Here is a 22223-nt window from a genome sequence, read left to right on the forward strand (position 1 = left end):
AATGTCCCCAAACAGTCCATCTTCAACCACTAAACCCTAACCATATGTTGTTATGGCTGTGTTTGTGTTTTGTTTTTAACCAGTGGTTTGTGTGGGGTAGGTATTTTCTTTCTTTTCAAATTGCATGCATTGTCATTTTTTTCTTTTTAAAAACAGCTGATCATTATTTCCCACCAAAAAGTCAAACTGATCATGAGAAGCTATCCTTTTGCTCACTGTCTTGTTCAATGTATACAGTGTTTTGCATATGTCTGTGGTACTCGGCGGTTTGTCCTCGCCTGCTTGCTGCACCTCAGACAAATGATATTCCAGTGGAGGTTTGGATGTAGAGGTGTCAGCAGTTTTAATGACGGGCTGCAGAAAACCTCCACTCATTTCTGAGGCGCTGCCTGCCAGACTAATCCCACCAGAGCTCTGTGTTTGTGTGTGCATATGCGTGTGTGTGTGTGTGTGTGTGTGTACGTGTGTGTGTGTGTGTGTTTCAGAGGCACAGAGAGGGAGTATGCATATGAATTTCTGTCGAGTCGAGGGTATGTGTGGGTGTGTCGACGGGTGAGTGTGTGAGACTTTGTCCGTTGATAGACAGGAGTTAACCGAGCTGCCCAACTGCATGCACACACACAATGCACAAATACATTCACACCAGCCAAGCCCAATCTAAAACAATAATCCATGACAATCAGCCACAGTCACTAATATGTGCATAAAAATGTTCTTCCTGTGCACAAAATAAGTGTGCAGGCAAAACTACCGTCAGATTCAGAACAAGTATGCATTTTGTTCTTACCACCGTCCCAATCGATCTGCTGTTTCTCTCTGAAACCCCTTTTACACTGCCGCTTCAAGGTGGGATTTTCATGCCACTTTTCTGCCTCGCTGTGTTGTGTAAAAGGTACAGTCACGCAATGACGGTACAGAGTTGTCGCACTTTTAAGGCAGCATCAGGGGTAGTAACAACACCAAAACGATGTCTATGTAAACAGGACAGTCAGCAGGACAGGATCATAGGTGTGACGTTTTGACAATGTTTTATGCGTGTGACCCAAAAAGTAGCAAATAGCAGTTAGCAGCTAACCCAAAGAAGAAGAGCATCAGCCGGAAATTTCTGCAAACTGGGAAAACAATGAGGTCTGGAGCTCCTTACCTTCCGAGCAGAGGTAAAGATCTGCCACCATATAACCAGGATGGTAAATGATTGTTATGCCATTGTTATTGTTTATAAAGTGCTGCCAGTGTGTATGTTATATGTCACATTAGAGGCCTATGCTGTTGCGTTACATGTCACGCCTGTCACACCTTTTTTTTGCTTCTGCAATGCCAGCATAAAGAAGGGACTTTGTAGTGGCTCTATAGTGCGATCTCTGTGTAATAAGGGCTTGAAATATCCCTGTAGCCAGGAAACAGCTGGTGGACAGGACGAGTACCTGAGACGCCAACGGGTGGAGCAGTGTGTGCAATGTCTTCGATGCCATTCCAGAGAATTGCAAGACTTTTTTTTTTTTGTTGTTGTTGTTGTTGTTGTTTTTGGCTTATTGGACTTAATGGATCAAATACTGACAGCAAAACAAGTCATTTCGTGGGGGTTGTGATGCTCAAAGAAATGTATCCACTGATTTTTAGACATCTCTTTATATACATATATGCTCTTTGTGTGGTGATGTTTTTAGACCTGGATAATAAGAACATTTCTGGAAAGAGGACTGTGTGGGGGGGTCATGATTTGGTACTAGGGTTTAGTGCTAGAATTATAAACAGTTGTATATAGTCATAAAGTATAAGGTAAGAGTTTGGGGCTATTAAATGTTTTATGTCAACGAGGGTCCTCATTAGTTTACAACTGCAAACTTGTGTGTGTTTGCCAGCACCAGTCTGCTGCCAGGATGTGGCTGCTTCCTGTGCTGCTTCCTGTTTTGTCTCTTCTCGTCTGATTGGTCTGTTCTATTCTGGTTAGTCGTGTCAAGTGACATAAGGGCACAGAGGGTTGAAGTGTTAAAAATCGTTTTCCTCTTTGAACTGGAGCTGAAGTGGGTTACAAACATCTGACATGAATCAAATAACCCACTGGTTGTAGCCATTTATTTATACTGGAAATGTGTAAAAAAAAAACAAAAAAAAAAAACACAAAGGAGCTCAACGGTGTAGAGGACAGAAAGACAGTGGAGCTGAAGAGTTGATGACGGCTGTACTCAAAATGTTGCTTTGCACAACAGCTTCATGGGTCAAAACAAAAACACCAGCTGAAACAGAGGATCAGATTGGGCTCTATATAGCTTAATACAGCTGAACCAAATCAGTTTAAAAAAATGTCTTAATCAGCTTTGATAGCAATCTTTAAGATCAGATCGGGACATCCCTATAAAAATAGTAGCTACCCAAAGTAGTTTTTTTTATGTGTGTGGTATGTATTAACTGAACTGTAATACAATATCAACATTTGCAAACAACCAAATAACATATTTTATTGATAGAATAAAAAAGAAAACATGCGCCAAAAAGAGGAAGAACTCTCTTCTCTGCAGAATAGAAAAGGCTTTTGTAAACCAAGTGCTTCTCAGTATTATTCAGTATATTTTGAATTTCATTAAAAACAAACAGGCTTCTCTGTCAGCTTGGTTGAGGCAGTAGCTGGCAGTCAGTCAGACTCCGAGCAGTGAGGTTAGATCATGAGCGCTCACAAATCTGCCTGCTGCCATCGTGGAAAAAATAAGTAACAGCAAATTAATACTGACTTGGCGAGACATTCTTGCAGAACATGGATTATGTTTTTAAGAGCAGGTTAAGAATGGACACGCTGCCATGTTGGATAGCATTATGTATAACTTTTCTGTGCTGTTGCTCAAGGAAGAAACCTAACCAGGCAAAGTGGGCAACTTATCCTGAGCCCCAGAACTCCAGGGGCCCAAAAGTTTAAGGCTTATTACGTGAGAACTGCTCTGTGCTGATTGAAATTTTGTTAGGGAATATCTATCACTAAAGCAAACATATCAACTGATATGATACGACCGTTGTAATGTGATAAGGATGTCAGTTGTGGTTGATTTGTCATCATCTTTGTCTATCATGGAAATAGCAAGTGTGGCCTAAAATAACACTCCTTGTGCAACAGACGGCTTCATCAGAAGAAAGACTGGTACAGCACGGCCAAAAACATCCCTTTGCTTTAATACAGAAATCAGTCAATAATTACTACAGTTCAGCTGTGATCTGATTTCATGCTGCACACAGTGCGAGTAGGTTTCCACACAACAGCAGTAGCAAACAGAAAGGTTGGTTCCCTTGCTGGGGAGTTGGAGGTGTGCAGCCTGTTGAAACTCTTCATCTAACAACTCACTGAGGCTGCTCCTTGTTGTTACGTTACTCATTTATAAAAATGAAAAAAAAAAAAAAAGAAAAGAAATCCACTGGCAAAAAAAATGCCATTGCCAAAATGACCATTGTGTTGTTTTGTAGATGTATTTTTAATCAATGACTGTTGTCAGTGTTAACAGTGTTGACACACACATTGCGCTTTCAGTGGCTACTTCACCTCAGGTTTCACTGGTTGAAACGCAATTAGAAATGATTGCGATAGAAGGTACTTAATACAACTCTGATACAGTGTACTGACAATGAACAGTAAACAATGAACAATGTTATGGGTTAGTTTAAATTATACTGAATGCATTAACTCCAGTGAATGCCTTGTGTTTAAAGGAGCAGTGTGTAAGATTTAGGGGGAAGTGGCATCTAGCAGTGAGAACTGCAGATTGCAACGAGCTTAAACTTCAGATCAGAATTCCCTTGTGTTCACTGTTCAGGAGGTTTTTTTTATTGGGAGCCGAATTATCTACAGTGGTTTCTGCCTCTCGGAAACAAACAGACCAGGTGATTAAATCTGGTAAAACCACTGAATAAAGCAGTTTAATGTTACAAATCAGATTTTCCTCTGACACGCTTTGGCTCATTGACAACGGGCGGCTAGCCAGCACCTGCTAATGCATGCTCACCTTCTTTCTCTGTGATTTTTACCAGGTGCTTAATTATTAGTATATAATGATGTCTCTTCCTCTCCAAAACAAACAGATTGGAGATTTAAATGCATAAAAACACTAAATAAAGCTGTTTCATGTTGAGAATCAATGTTTTTTGATACAGCTCATGACAGAGGGGCTGCTAACTACAGTGGGCAAAGTGAAAACTCAGATAGCTCTATCTAGAGCCAGTGCTTGGTTTGTCTGTTTTGGGCTATTGTAGAAACAAGGCGGTGCAACATGGTGGACTTTATGGACAAAGACCTGCTCCCCATTTGGATATAAATAGCTCATTCTACTTTAATGAAAATATGACAGTTCTTATTCTAAATTAAATATACACTAAAGAAAACAAACTTAATTAAATATATTCCATTTGCGCCAATATATTCCTCTACATCCTGCACACAGGACCTTCAAGATGGCAATGTGAATCTATTGCAAGAATGGCAGACTCTGCCACTATCCATAGAAATTACTATATAGAGAGGTAATTACTGCGTGTAAGCACACTAAATGGCTATTGCAGAGATAAAATGCATGAAAAAAATAGGGTTTGATTTCATGAGGATGTAAAGGATTGTAACTTTAAGGTGGGTCCTGCTTTATAGAGTGTCTCTAAGAAGGTTCCTATGTGTGAAAACAGAGTCTTAAGATCCTCAGTTTTGTGCTTGCATGATGCAAATTAAAATGTATTTAATCAGACACTGCCAAACTAACCAAACACTGACTGGAGATAAATCAAAAAGCAACATAGTATTGATAGATTAGACTCCTGTCTTGTAGTCTTTTTCAAAAAGAACACCCTTGCATCAAAATAATTCAGATATAATGGCAGTGTGAGTGAAACATTAAATATATGCTGTCTCCCTGCCGCCAAAACAGTCTGGCAGTCCAATAATATAATTTTTAAAACTCTGCGTGTGAAGGGTCTAATGATCACAAGTAATCTATTCATTTTCAATATCAAATCAGTAATAACATAACAAATTTCCCCAGTGTCACCACTGTAAAACGTTCATCTTCTCTAGTGGTCACCAAAAACATTGTTTAAAGTTTGTGCTTAGTGAGCTTTACAGCTCTTGGGTCCTTTTCAGTCAGTTAAATCTTACAGACTAATATCACAGACATAAACAAAACGAGCTTATGTTGCTTTGTTTCTGAAAAATGATCCTGATCTAACAACAACACACTGCAGGATGCAGACTCCAGTACAGGACATTGTATTTTTTACTTACAGCAGCTACTGTATAGTATTCCTCCAGATCAGATCATTATTTACCTCAGTGTTTACCTGTATCCATGTCCTCAGAGAAAGAGAACAAGATGATGAGATTAACAGAAATGAGTCCTCAGAGCACTACTGGTACACAAAACAGAAAATCTTTGATTTTTATTTTACACCATTAGAATTCTCTTTAGTTCATTTTAGATGTTTCATATATTGTCCTGTACCTGTCTGAACATGCCTGTGTGCTATCCTTTCCTCCTTGGATAGCACCTCAAAGTGCTCTACGAAAACTCATTGTGTCAATGGAGTGCTGGTCTGATGGGAAAGCACCTCTTGTATTTCACCATTGTGAATTTTTGTCTTAAAAAATAAATAAACAGTTATTTGTCTGGCTATCAAAAGCAAAATTAACAGAAACTGACCTCCCTAATCGAGAGATTTGAAGACGCATGCAGCAGCAGCCTCAGGTAACCAGGTGGAAGCAGATGGTTGCAAGGCAAAGTATCATGGGAGTGAAGTTAAAAAAAAAAAAAAAGAAATACCACAGTTTTAAATTGTTCTTCTTTATGTTGTCATGTATGATAAGACCCAAAATGATGATGACTGTGAGCAAACTATTTGATTTTTATTTAAGCAAATTATTTAAACAGCATTTGTAAATGTCTTATTCTGTCCCAAATTTTTCGATCCATTTAAGCAGTTTATCACTGTCACCTTGATTGCTATGAGAGGTTTCCACTGTATTATTAATGGATCATGTGAAACATGAGTGGGGTCACTTATCACCTTTATCGGCTTTCAACTCATTTTGGTTTCCAAACTTCAGGGTTTTCAGCAAACACGCTCTGATCAGCCAGATGAAGTTTGTGACTGCTGTAGCAGGTGAACACAGTAAAGCATTTTGTAGCTAAGGAGATGAGACCAGACCTAATGAATTTAGACTAATTTGGTCACTGGGTGCGTAAATAGGGATTTGTTCTCTAACAGTCCAAACTAAACTCTGCTCATAATAATAATAACACTACTGCTCTTTGCACATGACAGAGTCAAGACTTCTTGCACATCATTCATCCGTAGGTCTGTATCTGCTATACATATCTGATATACACCGATCAGCCAAAACAATAAAACAACTGGCGGATGAAGTGAATAACATTGATCATCTTGCTGCAATACAATGTTTTGCTGGGTCCTGAAATTCATGTGGATGCCACTTGACATGCACCACACCGCTGCAGACTAAATAAACCCCCTAATGCCAATGGCACTTGTCGATGGCAGTATTCCCCCCAGCAGGAAAATGCACCATGCCACACCACAAAAACTTCTTAGGAATGACCCGAGGAACCGGACAAAGAGCTCAAGATGTTGACCTGGCCTCCAAACTCCCCAGATCCCAATCTGATCAAATATTTGATGGACATGCTCGTACCCCAGAGGTACCCCCAATCCATGCAGGATCCTCCTCGGACTGGACTTGGCTCTGACCTGTCTGGACATGAACACAGGACCTCTGGGGGGTGTCCTATAGCGTTTGGCACCAATGTGTTGGCTTCAGATCTTTTGGGTCCTGTGGGTTTTGAGGTGGGGTAACAGCACATCCCACAGATCTTTGATCGGACTAGGATTTGGGCAATTTGGAGGCCAGTTCACTGCCTTGAGGTCTCTGTCATGTTCCTCGGGCTATTCCTGAGCAGTTTTTGTGGTGTGGCATGATGCACTTTCCTGCTGGGGAGTGCCGCTGGGGCGTGTCTGGTCGCAACCACATGAATGTCATAACCCAAGGTTTTCCAACAGAACACTACATTGTAAGAAGATGATCAATGTTGTTCACTTTACTTGTCAGTGATTTAAATGTTTTGGGAGATTGGTGTACACAGTCATGCACACAGATGTGCAGAGATGCACACACACACAAAAATATAGTCTGACTTTTAATTGATGTATCATATTTCTTCTCACTGCTGCAGCAACCCCATTTTTCCTCTGAGATCACTGAAGTTTCATCTTATCATGTTCCATACTCCATTACTAAAACAGTCGATAGGTGCAGCCCTGAGGAGAGACTGTGGCAAGAACAAGGAAGATGGGAAAGAGACAAAGAGACTGATGAAGAGGGAGGGATATCATCTCCTCTTTTCCAACCGATAAATATCATAACATCATCAGACTTTCTGTTTCAGATTCACTCTGAGCACCTGTAACCTCATCACCAAGAGGCCTTCAATTGATCATCCTGATTAAATTGTAATAGTCAAAAAGTCGTATTAAATTAATGTACAGTAGCAGCTTAAATAATAAAACTCTTTGTTCTCATGTCAGCATGTGCTCTCAAGAGCAAGAGTCAAGTTTCTAATGCCCACTAATCTCATTCTGTTTTAAAGCCTCTCTGGCCCAAAGCTCTATGCCACACTAAGAAGAGAAAGAATGACTGATTAGTAGCCCCCTCATTAAAGAAATACTTCACCCACAGCATGTCCATTTGCAAATCAATTAGTAATTCCTTGTTACCTTGAATGAGTATAGAAAAAGGTATGGATTGATTGGGATTCATGTTTAAAAACAGCAAAACATCCATTTACAAAATTCTCACACAACTCCTGCAGTATCATCCGAGTCTCATTTATCCAGTCTCAGTACTTCCTAAACGCATTGATTTTCACTAAAACCTCACTATATAAAATTGAACTGAAAGTAGCACTTATCCCTGCCTTCTTTAAAGCCAGACTCCAATATCAAGCTTTTTAAACATATGTGTATGTGTGAATCAGTGTGTTCACTGTTTTCCACAGAATTCAAGGTGATACGGTATGACTCATTAATATACAAATGGTCATTTTGTGGGGAAGTTTCCTTTCATTTCAGACCGGTGTTCACACAGAAGGCGGAGGGCTCTAATACCCCTTTTTACACACAAATTAGCGCATACATGCAGTATTTTTAAAAGCAGGAAAACCCATTAAAAATAGGCAATAGACTGCTTTCAGTTCCCAATAGACCAGGGGCCGTATTCACAAACATTCTGAGAATACTCTCAGAGAGCTCCTAACTTAGCCTAAGAATTTTTAGTAAGGAATCTTAACTTAGGAATGATTTAGTAAAGTTCTTAGAGCAACTCTTACTAAGGAAGGGACACTAACTTTTATCCTAGTGAGGAGGTGTGGCTGACCCCGTTGCTAGGTATGATGCTTGCTTTTAACAGGTGTGATTGGTTGTTACAGACATGCCCTTTTGTGAGTCAGTATTTCTACAACCTCTTTGTGTTTTCACCATTTCCTCCTCCCTGCTCCTAACATTTTTCACCTGGGGAGCTCCTAGGTCTAGGATGCTTTGTGAATAACTTTTTTTTTGTTTTTTGTTTTTTTTAACTGGTGTTTCACTTTCAACTTCATTAATGCACCAGAAAAAAAGAGTTTAGTAAAAAGTAGAAAGCAGCATAGAGGCCAGTGAAACTGTTACAATGGTTACATCTTTTTTATAATTGTTACTTATTCATTCTCTCTCTCTCAAACTTGGTGCCCGTCAATGCATCGTGCTGACAAAGGGGCTAAAATTAGCCCATCCACCCGGGTGTAACATTTCCATCGGCTGGAGCTGGAGCAGGTAAATACCTGAGATTGCTAAACTTGTCATTTGTCCTAGAAGTGAATGCCAATTGTAGCCTAACCTTTGCCATTAAATTCAAAAACCAGATGTTAGTGGGCGTTGGTGGGGTTTTTTGTGCAGTGGGAAAGGAGCTTTGCAGTACTGTTAGAGCAGGCCTCAGCACAGCTCTCATACAGTCTGGACCAGATTATAGCTAATGGGAGAGAAAAGTACATCGACCAATCAACATCTTCTGCAAAAACTCAAAGTCTTTTCTCACTTAACACAATACCAAGTGGACAATTTTTAGGCCAGCAGGGGCAACTAAAAACTGAGAGTGAGATGGGAGGGAGAGATAAGAGGGGGAGCGATGAGAAGAAACCTATTGATCGAGGGAAAGTCAAGAGAGGAAGGGTGAAAGAGAATGAAAATGTGAGAGATAAGTGGACAGAGATAGAGAGATAATGTGAGAGATGGAAAAGGGGGAGAGCCAAATAGGGAGAGATAGAGAGAGAGTGAGTAATTTTAGATCCTGGCAAAAAACAGAAAGAAGATGAAAGAGAAGAAGAGGTGGAAAATAGGTAACACAAGAGGGAACAATGAGGCACATATACAACAGAGAAGATAAGAGAATAAAAAGAGAGGTTAAAGTCACTGATTTTGAGAAACATAAAGAAAGAGGAGGAAGAAGGGGATAGAAAGATGAATGAGAGAGGAAAAGGAAAGTGGATAGAGGGACAAAGGTTTAATGGGAAAGAAAGAAGGAAGACAAACAGAGAAGATGTTATCGACCAACTGAAACTGCTCTAATGCTGACCACAGGTGCTGCTGTCTCCACACTGGAGACATCTGTGTGTGTGTGTGTGTGTGTGTGTGTGTTTGTGTGTGTGTGTGTGTCACAGGCCTAACAGTGTTTACAGACAGACAGTGGTGACCTCATCATGCCCTGGGTGCATTTAGACGCGGCGTCAGACTGTCAGCAGTTACACAAACACACATACAGAGAGAGAAAGAGTCTTACACACACACACACACACACACAGACTCCTGATCACTGTTCCCCCCCTCATATCTTTGTTTCCCTCTCTTTTGTTTAAAACTCCTTCTCGGTCTGCAGGCCATCAGCCGTATCATTTCATCAACACAAAGAGATGGGCTCTGTTGTATTACATTGTTACATTACAGAAACTCACGCTGCAATGTTCTAGGAAGGTTTCTGGCATCAAAGTTTGTTGATGCCAGGATCCCTTTTTCCATTTTAAGAACAAAGAAACCATGATCTACTGCAAACTGTGTGACAACAAGTCTGGCAGCAGTTTGCTTAAGAGAAAGTCCACATGAAGCAGGGAGTCAGGCTGTAACAGCTCTGCATTAAGACAGCACAGATAGTTTCATTGGTGGGAGCGTGTTAATTGAAATACAGGTGAGACATAAAATATGAACCAAGAGTAACAGATGAAAGCAACAGTGGAAAGTGGTTGCAACTGGCAATCACAAACAGAAGAAATAGTCATCCACCAGGAGTGTGCGCCGGCATGTTTGTTTGCAATTATGTGACTATTTTGACACATGGAATTCAGGTGGAGGGCAGGAAGTGATAAAACCATATGCTGATATGTTAGCTAACTTTAGCCACTATTTTCTACCTACTAGGTCAACCATTTCTGTTTCTGTTGAAACGGTGTAAAAAATCTGGGTCGTGGCTAAAAACACAGCAGTTTGCACATCATAACCACATCCAACTTGAGGCATGTTTAACACAGTACTTTAATGTTGACATTTGACATTAGTTGAGTCCACTCCTCCAGACTGAACACATATTCTCTAAAGATATACTATTTGCAGGACTTAGAGTGACCTTTTTTCCCCAATTTGATCAATGGAACAGCTGTCAACAGCACAAATCACAGACATTTGTGCAGTGTTGGTCATCTTTGTCTCCAGTTGCCTACCGTCCATTTGACATAAATAAATAAAGAGGCTAATGCTGCAGCACTTGCCAGTGACGTCATGTTGAAGCAAAAGTTTAGCCTGATTTAAATATTATGCTGGATGAACATGCGCTGTTTTGCTAGAGTCCCCTGCATTTGCACAGCCACTCTCTTGATAGACTAACTCCATTCAAATGCAGGAAAGGGCTGTGGGGTTTTGTTTCATGTAACCCAGAGCTCCCTGCCCATCTACCAGGTGACACAAAATGTGTCATTAAAGTCCTCTGGCAAATGAGCAGGGAGCTCTGGGTTCATCTTCAGACACTGCACATACAGCAATGACACAGAGTTGGTTGTGTCTTGGAAATGTTGTCTTTTTTATGCATATTCTTTTATTGTTTCATGTTTGTTAGTGTGTTGCCTTTGCATTCCCCTTTTGTAAACATCTGTCATTACTTGACATCATCAAGAGATTTACATTCACTGTAATCTCGTCTTCAAAGACAGTCCATTGACTATCAAACAGATGCAGCCGATTACTTAACATGTTATATACTAGATGTCATCAGGTATGCTCCTCTGATGTAGTCACGAGAACATAATTAAATCAGGAAAGCCCAAGAAAGCTACAGTTGATTTCTCAACATCTTGCCGTCTGAGTGTAGGTATAAAGATGCCCTGTATTCACTGTTCTGGGCACAAACTCTGACCTCTGAGCCTGATGTTGCACCTTTCCTATAGAGAATAAACTCTTGTGCATGAAGCTATTCAGTCTTGTTTGCTGACTCTCCAAACAGATCGGCTAAAAATTGCTGCGACAAAATCAGCAAAATTTCCCTTTAAGTTAAGCTAAACCAACCACATGGAACTGTGATAGAAAAACATTTTTGACAGTCATGAAATGCTGGTCCCATCTTTCCAGATTTGATTAACCACTAATTTCCTCCCAATAATGAGAATCCAGTTTTAAATTTGGGGTATTACCGAAAAGAAAAATAGTTCGAATGAATGAATTAAAGACACAATTTAATGAGTTTTATCTGAAAATAAATGAAAACACTGATTGTTTTTCATTGATTTCTGAGATGGTGAAAGTGTCTGACACTCACAGACACACCTACATTAATTCTGTCTGACCTGAAAACCTAATGAGCTAATGATGCTAATTAAATAGTTATGATTCCTGCCCCTATCACTGTGATGAATTAGAAGTCACTAATCCTTTTCTTATCATTGGTCAGTTAATGAATGAAGTGATGGAGCAGTAAAATGTCACCTTACTGATGTCAGGCCACTTAACGATTAAAACAAGAATAGAAAAGAACAGAACAGAACAGAGGGTAACAGTAGAATGAGGGCAGTGAGGTAAAAAAAAACACACAGCAGAGCTTCAAAGTCAAGTGGATACGTTTATATTTAATTGTTATCTCTGACGAGCTGTGAAGAAAACGGATTTTCGGTAAAACATTTAATTGTCTTATTGCCATGACAACAAACAAAACAGAGGCTGACAGGAGGTATTGTTGCCAATGCAAATGAGCGCTCAACACTCAAAAATAGATGCACAGTCGCCCACCAACACCACTCAGCTCAGAGACCTCCAATTAAGCATGAAGCTCACCACTGGACTGTTCTGTGTGTGTGTGTGTGTGTGTGTGTGTGTGTGTGTGTGTGTGTGTGTGTGTGTGTGTGTGAGTGTGTGTGTGTGTGTGTGTGTGTGTGTGTGGAGAGGTGGGTGTGACTCAAACCACTGTCACCTTCACTTATGAGTCATTCCTCTAATTAGGAGACCAGAATCATGGTCATCACACCTCTCTGTGTTTCCAGAACAATTATTCAATTAGGCGAGCTGTGAGCAGGATGACTTTTCTTATTTAAAACTGGACAAAAGTAATCTATTAGTCCATCCATCACTCCAATGTGTGTGTGCATTTGGCTTAAGGAAGGGTGACCTTGCCAATTAAGTGTTGAGAGCTTCCCTGGTAGATCAATTACTCCAGCACTTCATGCTAACATTTTAACTTTCACTTCTACTTTTTGGTCTTTTTTCTCCAACGCACCTGTCTTGTTTTATAGATGTGCGAAGTGCTTCCTTTGTTCGACTTCTAAACAGTTACAAAATGTTGTACTAACTTTGTCTGATTGTACTGTTGTTTAGTGACTTAATTGTTTTCTCTTTCTACAGGCACTACAATAACCTTGATTTAGTTGTTAGGGTTAAGTGTTAGTGTCGAGCATATTGCACACCTTTGTTATGAAGAGAAAACCATGCATCTCTTCTATGTCAACTTTTAAGAAATTAAAGTTCTAGTAATCAATAATTATAGTTTCAAAGGTCCCACATAGGGGGATATATTGGCAGAAATGGAATATAATATATTTAGTATGTTTTATTTAGTATTTAATTACCTGAAAAAATGAATTGTTGTGTTTTTGTTACCTTAGAATGAGTCGTTTGTATCTATATAGGGAGGGGGTCCTCATCCACAGAGTCCAAAATGTTTTTAACGTGGCCCAGAAAGGGCAAACCAAACACTGATAGGGCCATTTACGTTACGTGTCAGCCATTGTTGTTTGCAGCCCCTCCCAGACGAGCCAAACACTGTCGTAAAACACAGATTTTTAACATGAAACTGCTTTATTCAATGTTTTTACCAGTTTAAATAACTGGGTCTGTTTGTTTTTGAGAGAAAAAGACCTCTGTGGATAATTCTGCTCCCAGTATAAACCTTCTGAACGTCTGGATCTTAAGTTGTCAGAGAAATAGACTGAGCAAATATTAGCAGGTGCTGGGCTAACAACCTATCTGCAATGAGTGTAAAAAAAACAAACAATATGTAACATAAAACTTCTTTATTCAGTGTTTTTACCAGGTTTAATCACCTGGTCTGTTTTGGAGAGGAGGAGATCTCTGTGTGTAATTCAGCTCCCGGTAAAAACCTCCCAAAAAATAAACACTGAGGGAATCATAACCGGGAGCTCACGTTTGTTGAAAACTAGTTGCAATATGCAGTCCTTCCCGATAAATACAACTAAATCAGACACACTTTGGGGGCATATACTCGCAGATATGGAATATAATATAATGTAATAAGTAAATATTTATATATACACATATATTTCCACAGTAGCCCAGAAAGGACAAACCAAACACTGGCTCTAGATACAGTCATCATGTTTTTGCATCAGCCACTGTAGTTAGCAGCCCTGCTGCGACAAGCTGAACAGTGTAGGAGGAAAACTGATTTGTAACTGCTTCATTCAGTGTTTTTACCAATTTAAATCAGTTGGTCCATTTGTTCAGGACAGGAAGAGACTTCTGCAGATTCTAATCACAAGTTCACACTTGGCAAATGGGAGAAGTTTCAGCCAGTTGCTATCTGCAACCCTCACCTCTAGATGCCACTTAATCCTACACACTGTCCCTTTAAGTGTGCAATATTTCAATACCTGTTGCATTAAAAAAGGCACTTGATATGTAAATATAAACTGTGGCTTGCATGAAGAAACAAAAAACAGGACCATTTTGTAATTTTACCAACTGTTCACTGTTCAAATGAATGAGAATAATTTTACCACTAGATAAATTGTTTTCCAATATCAAATTTTGCATGCAGACATGATGACACAACTGCTGTGTGTCTGTACATTTTTAAAAGCAATATCCAAACTGCACAACTCCCAACATGGGAAGCAAAGTAGATAAGGTCAATTTTTTTCACAGCAGTTCACAGATTACCAGTGCAGAGTGTTGATGTAGTATGTTATGCTACACTACAGCTGTCAGAATACAACACAGTGGGTGTCAATCCTCTAGTCAGGCTAGTGTGGCATTATCATAGTTCTCTCCCGCTGTAGCCCTTCTGGCCCTTTATCACAGTGATTACTTAACCACAGAGGCTCTTAAGTGCTGCTTATCAGAACTCCTCTAGAGAGCAATTACACCATCAGTGCTCTCTCTTTCACATTTAGCCTCATCTGAAGCTTCTGTTTTTATCCTCCTCCCCGCTCCCCTCATCCATCCACCTTCTCTCATCTCTAGCCTGTCTCTCAATATCCCCTTTTCCTCTTATCCTCTCCTTTCTCCTCTGCTCCGCTACTTTTTGCTCAGCTCACTTCTCTTTTTTACTGTCCTTAAAAAATGCAGTGTCTTGTCTTCTCGTCTTTCCAGCTGGTCTAATCTCATCTCCTGTCCTTGGATTTCTTTTCCTAATCCACTTTTTTTTGTCTCTTATTGATCTATTAGATTTTTCACAGGATGGTGGCACAAGAAGAAAAGTAATGGGATCACCAAAGTCATTGGTATTCATCCTCTGAGCACCACAGATATCTGTTCTAAATGTACTGGAAGTCCATCCAATGGTTGTTGAGATATTTCAGTTTGAACCTAAGTTATGGACTGCCTGACACTGCCATCCCCAGAGCCAGCTGCTTCAAATAATGAAATAAAACTATTTCATAGATAAAATACAAAAACGATGAGAACAATGTTTCTCAAATCACTGGTTTGGTCCATACTAACGTTTGTGTACTTTCGTTAATATTATCACATCCTGTGTCAACAGATAGTGTAGTGCTGTATGTTGTTCTGAGAGACTGATGGTACAGTGCACTGTGTTGAAAAGTAAGCTGAAAATGTGTTTGTCTCCCAAACCCAAGGGTGAACACATTTTTCTAAAGGACACACCACCGTCTGAGTGAGACGGTGAACCATGAGGGAGGAGAAAGATCTATCTGGGTTGGGAGTGAGAAGGAAATGGTGGTGTGTGTGTGTGTGTGTGTGTGTGTTATTGGTTGGGGAGTGGTAAAAGGAACCGGTAGGTAAGTAAAGCTGGGGCTCTTTTCTAACCACAGTCATCCTTTTCCCCCAAGGTCAGAGCAAAAAAAAGCACAGATTATCTTGCCAAAGAAGTTAGAAAGAGTTCAGTACAAGGGATGGAGGGAGAGGGGGAGGTTGGGGAGAAGGGGGTTTACCTACATGTTTTTATAAATGATGCAATGAAATACAGAAATAAAACTGATAGAAAGTCAGTATTTTTGGTAAATTCTGCATATTTTATCATAAATTTAACTCATATACCATGCCATTTTAGATATATTCTTTTTGCAGCCAACAAACCAAGTTCAAAGCTGACAATAGCTTCTCTGCATATGAAGTCACACATCGGTACGCTGTATAGATGGAGGGCAGGCAACTGGAGATGAGGACTACCAACACTGCACAAATGCCTGCAATTTGCGCTGTTTATGATTCAGTTATTTCCATTGACCAAGTTGGGGAAAAACAACAGCAATTTAAGTCCTGAAAATAGTAGGATATGCAGGGGAGAAGGCAAAAATAGTCACTAAGAAACAGTAGCAAAAGTGGATCAAAAACCTCCATCTTAAGTCTGGGGGAGCAGAGTCAGCTCATGTCAAAGGTTAACACACAGTGTTGTTTTAAATATGCCAAGAGTTGGATGGAATTATAATGTGCTGTGACAACTTCACCATGTTTTAAGCTACAACTGAGATTTTTAACGCCATTCCACCAGACCTCTGGGAACAGTTGACCTATTAAGTCGAAAATAGTAGCTGAAGGAGGCTAATGTTAGCTAGTAACATTAACCTGACAACACATTCACTCATTTGGCCAAAAACAAGACAGCAGTCGTTTCAGTCGTGGACCCAACCGCACTCAAATAGACTCATGTACACTTTCATCAGCTTGGTGTGTAACTAAGTAATGTTAGGAGGTCTGGAGGACGATCGTGTCCGCACCTGGTGAGCTGGTCAGGTTGTGGGAAAATCACTGTTCACTCAACCTTTTCATGTAGTCTCTTTCCTCCATTTCCAGCACACGCTATGAATGGATGTACACTTCTTGCCCCAATCTGAATATTGAGCATCGTAATAGTCACGTAATTGCAAACAAGCTACTGTAATCACACGAGAGACATAATACAGAAGTAGGAGGGAGGAGGGGGTTTGACAGAAAAGAAAGGGAGTGATGAGATAAAAGAGGAAAGTGGACAAACTGGAAGATCTTCACAGTAGAGAGAGAGTGAGGGGGGAGGAGAAAGGAAGGAATGAGAGGACAGAGCGCTGACATAGAGTAGAAGAGAATACGTTTTAATATTACAACTGTTGGAGTTGAAAGCTGGAATCCTGTAGGAGGAACAGAGGATTCATTGTGCTGACTGCTTACTAAAAAGACCATTAAGGTCTGTTGAAACATTTCCCCGCAGCTCAATGAAGCACAGATCACAGTCTCTCTGTCTCTCTCTCTGCTGGAGGTCGCTCATCTGCTCAACCACTTAACAGCAATATAAGGTATGTACTCATTTGTGCAGTATATGCATCAAAACCCTGGAAATTGCCTAATCATAATAAAAACTGAATGCTGTTCCTAAGCCTTCTTAACATTTCAAAGAGAGGCAAGTGGCTGCCATTCATGATTGTACTGCATGAAAATCCACTTCCATAGGTCGAGAGAATCCATCCCTGCAAAAATGATTCGATTTGGTCAAACTCAATCTGTCCTTCTTAAAGCTGTGGGTTTCATATCTGTGCTGTATTTTCTTTCTCTCTGTTTCTGCCCGACATTAAAAAAGGGAAGACTCTTGCCAGGAGATAATCCTTCAAAGACATGTAAACTTGACTTTCACATCCACATCTTTTAATGTAGAGTGTATGTAGCAGTCCAAAGAGTACTGAAGCTACAACACAAAACAATCCAAGATGAAACTATAGTACAAGGTGCTTGACTTAACAATCAACACTTGATGTACGTGCAAACATGCAGCCTCCTCACTGTTGTGGTTTACGTTTGTTAATCATTTGTGACAGAAGAAGAAATGAACACAACACTGTCTTCACCATTAAAGGTCCATTGTGTAGGATTTAGGGGGATGTATTGGCAGAAATTGAATATAATATAATGTTCTTTAGTGTATAATCATCTGAAAATAAGAATTGTTGTGCTTTTGTTACCTGAGAATGAGCCATTTATATCTACATAGGGAGCAGGTCCCCTTACATAAAGTCCACCATGTTGTTTCTACAGTAGCCCAGAATTGACAAACCAAATACTGGCTCTAGACAGCGCCAGACGCGTTTTTGCATTTTTGCGTCGGCTATTATAGTTGTACACTCTGCTACCAGCCACTGTTTGTACTGGTTTAAATTACCAAGTCCGTTTCATTTGGAGAGGAAGAGACCCTTTGCAGATAATTCAGCTCCCACTAAAAACCTCCTGAACACTGAAGGTATTCTCACTGGGAGAAGTTTCAGCTGGTGGCAATCTGCAGTCCTCACCACTAGATGTCACTAAATCCCCCTGAATCTTACACACTGAACCTTTAATGCTTGGTCTACATGCAAACCTGCAGCCTGTCCACTGTTATGGTTTATGTTTGTTTACCCTTTGTGATGGAAAAAGACATGAACACAACACTGTCTCCAGAATCAAGAGGCGGACCTTAATCTGACTGCTCCATCTGCAAATTAATGCAGCACAACTGCTATGGTGAAAAAAGAATCTGGATCACCACCAAATTCTCTTCAATCAATTTGTCAGCCAAATGCAATCTGTTCACTAACTTTTCTGATATGTCAAACTGACAGACAGAAAACTGAACCTGCCTCACTTCACTGGCAGAGTGAAAGATCTTAGATCTACAGACTACTTTTCAAAATGACAAAATTACAACTAGATATAGGCAGTAAATGAGCTACAACTCAATTGCCACAAATAATAATCTCCTTAAAAAGTTGGCAAAGACTCGGTGTAGAGCCCTGCAGCTTGGTTTAACACATAATAAACAACATTTTAAAGGGTCTCATATAAAAGAACAATTTTCTGCTCCCTGCGCAGTGTGGGATAAAGTCAGAGAGGTTCAGTGTCACAAACGGCTGATTTAGTTGTTCAGTCTCATGATTTATTAATTCTGTCTGCAGTCAAAAACCCCTGGAGCTGTGGCAGAAACACAAGTGCCTGCTGTACTGTAACATCAGTGCTTCCAGCTCATCCTTTATCCGTTTACAAATGCAATTTGACTTGCTTTTGCAACAAGTTAATGGGGGCAAAAACCAGCCTGCTGTGTGAAGAGTGGAAGTTATGTCAGATGTAGAAAACAAGCTGAGTTCAAAGTCAGGGGAAAGAGCAGAGGAGACGTTCATGTACAGAAGCTTCTGAATGTTTTTTTTTTTCTTTGATGGCTTAAGACTCCTCTGACAGTTTAACATGTGCAGTAAGAGCAGCATGTTCACTTACTGTGGAGTGTTTCATCCAGATTATAAACACTGAAGCAATGTGTGACTGAATGTTATGGGATGTGAATACGCTGACATACTGACCTAGTGATCCAACGCCCAGGAATAAAGATAAATAAGTAAAGATAGATAGATAGATAGATAGATAGATAGATAGATAGATAGAGCCCATATTATATGTAGGCTATAATGTGCCATAATTACATTTTGTTAGTAAAACTATTTATTGTAATCCATATTACTCCTGTCTAGGTACACACAACTCACATAGCCCACATATACATGTTTACATATATAGAGGTTAACACCAGACTTAATTCGTCCCCATAACATACAAAGCTGAATTATAGCTTCCTGTGGCAGGTGCGGGTTTCACTTCTCCCTCTCTGTACAAAGAAATGAGCATGCTAGACAGTAAAGACACAGCAGCTGAGTAATAAAGGCACAAGGCTGTACTCACATTCAGCTTCCAAAGTCTCCACTGTCACCTCCAAAAACAGTGTGTATCCATCCAGAGAAACAAAGTAATTTTGTTTCATTCAGCCTCCACAAAAAAAGCTCAGTAACAGTAGTGATGGTCAGTTTAAACAGGATCCACAGCGCAGTACAGTGTGAACAGAGTGGCAGCAGCCGGCAGACTGAGACACGCACACACATACACAGAGAGAGAGAGGGAGAGAGAGAGAGGCAGCATTCTGCATGACTTGGTAACTGTTCCGCCCTCTCTCTCTCTCTCTCCCTCTCTCTCTCTCTCTCTTCTCTTTCTCAATTGAATTCATTTTAATTCAACAGGCTTTATTGGCATGATATTTGACATGTGTTGCTAAAGCACAATTACATTAAAAAGACAATTATGAAATCAACAACTAATCACAAGAACAGCAGTATTAGTCAGTAAAAAGGTAATTAAATTAAATGAATAAACAAAAGAGAATTATATATATACAGTACATATATAGACATACATATGAACATACATATCTCATAAATCTCATATATGTTCATACACGTTTTGTGTGTTTGTGTGTGGAAAAAAAAACATGGAATAAAATAGTAAAGAGAAAGGCAGTCTGAGCTGTGAGAAGATGAACTACAGCTTTTATGTGTTGTTGTTGTTGTTGTTGTTGTTGTTGTTGTGTCTGTGTGTGTAATAAATCTGCTATAAAAGTAATTTAAGTTTGTTTAGGGTCAATAAAGAATCAATTAAAAACAGTATATTTATACAAAATCATAGGTATTAAGTGTAAAAAAAAAAAAGTGTGTATGTCTGTGTGTGTGTGTGTGTGTGTGTGTGTGTGTGTGTGTGTGTGTGTGTTAGGGGTGGGTACTTAAGTCACAATACGATATTATTGTGATACTACAATGCTGAGTATTGTGATAGAATATATTGTGACATATTGCAATGTATTACCTCTTTTTCCAACTGCAATTTATTTCCCCAAAGGAAAACTTTGTCAACACCCATCTGACATCATAACATAAAGTTTTCTGTCTGATCATCTGACTAATCATTTTTATTGCAGCAGAATGTGATGCAAAGCAGACACATTGACCAACACCATCATAAAACCAGTCAGAAATGCTGCATAAACCTGACAGATTGAATTATGGGCAGATTTGACGCCCTCTGTGAGGCCAGACTAAGTGCATGAGCAAAACATTTCTCATGCAGGTATACTGCTAACTGAATGGCAACACCCATGTTAGAAGTATTGTCTGTTACAACAAAAAAGTTTTTGTCGTCAGTCCCTCATTCTTCTGCTGATTGTGCAGGGGTACTGCAGTGTTTCTTCCAGTATGGTTTTAGTGTACTGCTCTAGTTTGGAGAACTGTCGTCATCAGTTCTCTGTGAGATAATGTGTCGTTAAAGTCACACATGAATTCACTGACCTTGAAGTTCAGGCGTCAGAAGCTAATGCCACCCTTCCTGCTGTACTCAAAGGTTCCTCATCTTAATGCTTCACTTCTCTGTACAGCTTGGGTACAGCTGTGTGGGTGAAAAAACATCTGGACAGACTCACATACCTGGGTTTCAGTGTTTATAGATCTTTGCACATGAAGTAGGTAATGGGCTGTTATTTTATTCGCAGTCTCAGAGTTGGATTGTAGTTTTGTCAAGCTAAGTATGTCCAGTGTTGGTTGATTTTTCAGCAGAGCGGGTTTAGCATTAGCTTGTCCGTCAGCGGCTAACGCTATCTCTGGATGGTGGAGTGCGAGGTGAGCCCTCATGTTCGTAGTATTCCCAGAGTATTCTATTCTCATATGACACTGCTTGCAACTCGCATGTAATGCTGCTGACTGAGACCTCTGCTGACCTCACCAGGAAAAAAAATATCAGCACCATCTAGTGGACTGGAAAAGTAAATGTATATATAAAAAAAAAAATCTAGTATTATATAATACTAAAAGAATGATACTTGGCATCCATGTTTTGACGCAATATGACCGCACAAAAAATACAGATACTATTGCTGTGTGGATTTATTTCCTCCACCTCTAGTGTGTGTGTGTGTGTGTGTGTGTGTGTTGATGTGGCTCTCTCTCTCTCTCCATGAAAATTAAGTACAAATAAGTATCAGTGTTTCCCCTACCATTATATTAGGGGGGCTTGTGACACAAAAAAAAATTGTTTCAGTGTAATTAATCAATTGGGAAGAAGGCGTCAGTAGCCAATGAAAAAAGGCATCCTTTAACGTTGGCTTAATTTGCAGCTGGTTGCTGTTATAGTTAAACGGCACCCAGCAGCATCAGGGGTAAACGTGGCAGAACAAGGACCAAAGTTATGGTGGTGAAAGTCCGAATGGGGTGGGCGAGAGTGATGGTGGAGGGGTCCAACAAACATCAACCTTCACCCGAGAGAGTAGTGTTGGCGTCCTGTAATATTCTAAAGCCAGCACTGTTTTTTTTTCCCTAAACCTAACCACGTGTTTTTGTTGCCTAAACCTTACCATGTGTGTTTGTTGCTGAAGGAAAGAAAATATGAATTCACGGTGTTGTACCGACATATTGCCTTTATTTCCTGTGAAATCAGAAGTGTATCTTGAGAGAAGGCAATGCATGTACAGTAACAGACAGAACTTGACAAGGTGTCCCAGAACATTAACAGCCAATGCACCCAGGGCACGTCGTATGTGGACGTGGAAAGTCCATGACCAAAGCGTCAATATGTGACGAGGTCAGAGTGAAAAATGTGTTGCCCCCTTCAAGAAAAAA

At 40.0% G+C, this 22223-nt stretch overlaps 1 protein-coding gene across 1 annotated transcript in view; it reads right to left on the reverse strand.

The window, feature by feature from the left end:
* The window catches only part of gpr4 (G protein-coupled receptor 4), a 76366-nt gene extending 56736 nt beyond the window's left edge, over nucleotides 1–19630 (reverse strand). The window contains exon 1 of the mRNA XM_049577523.1: nucleotides 19471–19630. The gene's annotated coding sequence lies outside the window, so the exon portion shown is untranslated. The remainder of the gene's footprint in view (nucleotides 1–19470) is intronic.
* Between the last annotated feature and the right edge of the window lie 2593 nt (nucleotides 19631–22223).

Source organism: Epinephelus fuscoguttatus, linkage group LG5 (genome assembly GCF_011397635.1).
Source record: "Epinephelus fuscoguttatus linkage group LG5, E.fuscoguttatus.final_Chr_v1".
Classification (NCBI taxonomy): domain Eukaryota; kingdom Metazoa; phylum Chordata; class Actinopteri; order Perciformes; family Serranidae; genus Epinephelus; species Epinephelus fuscoguttatus.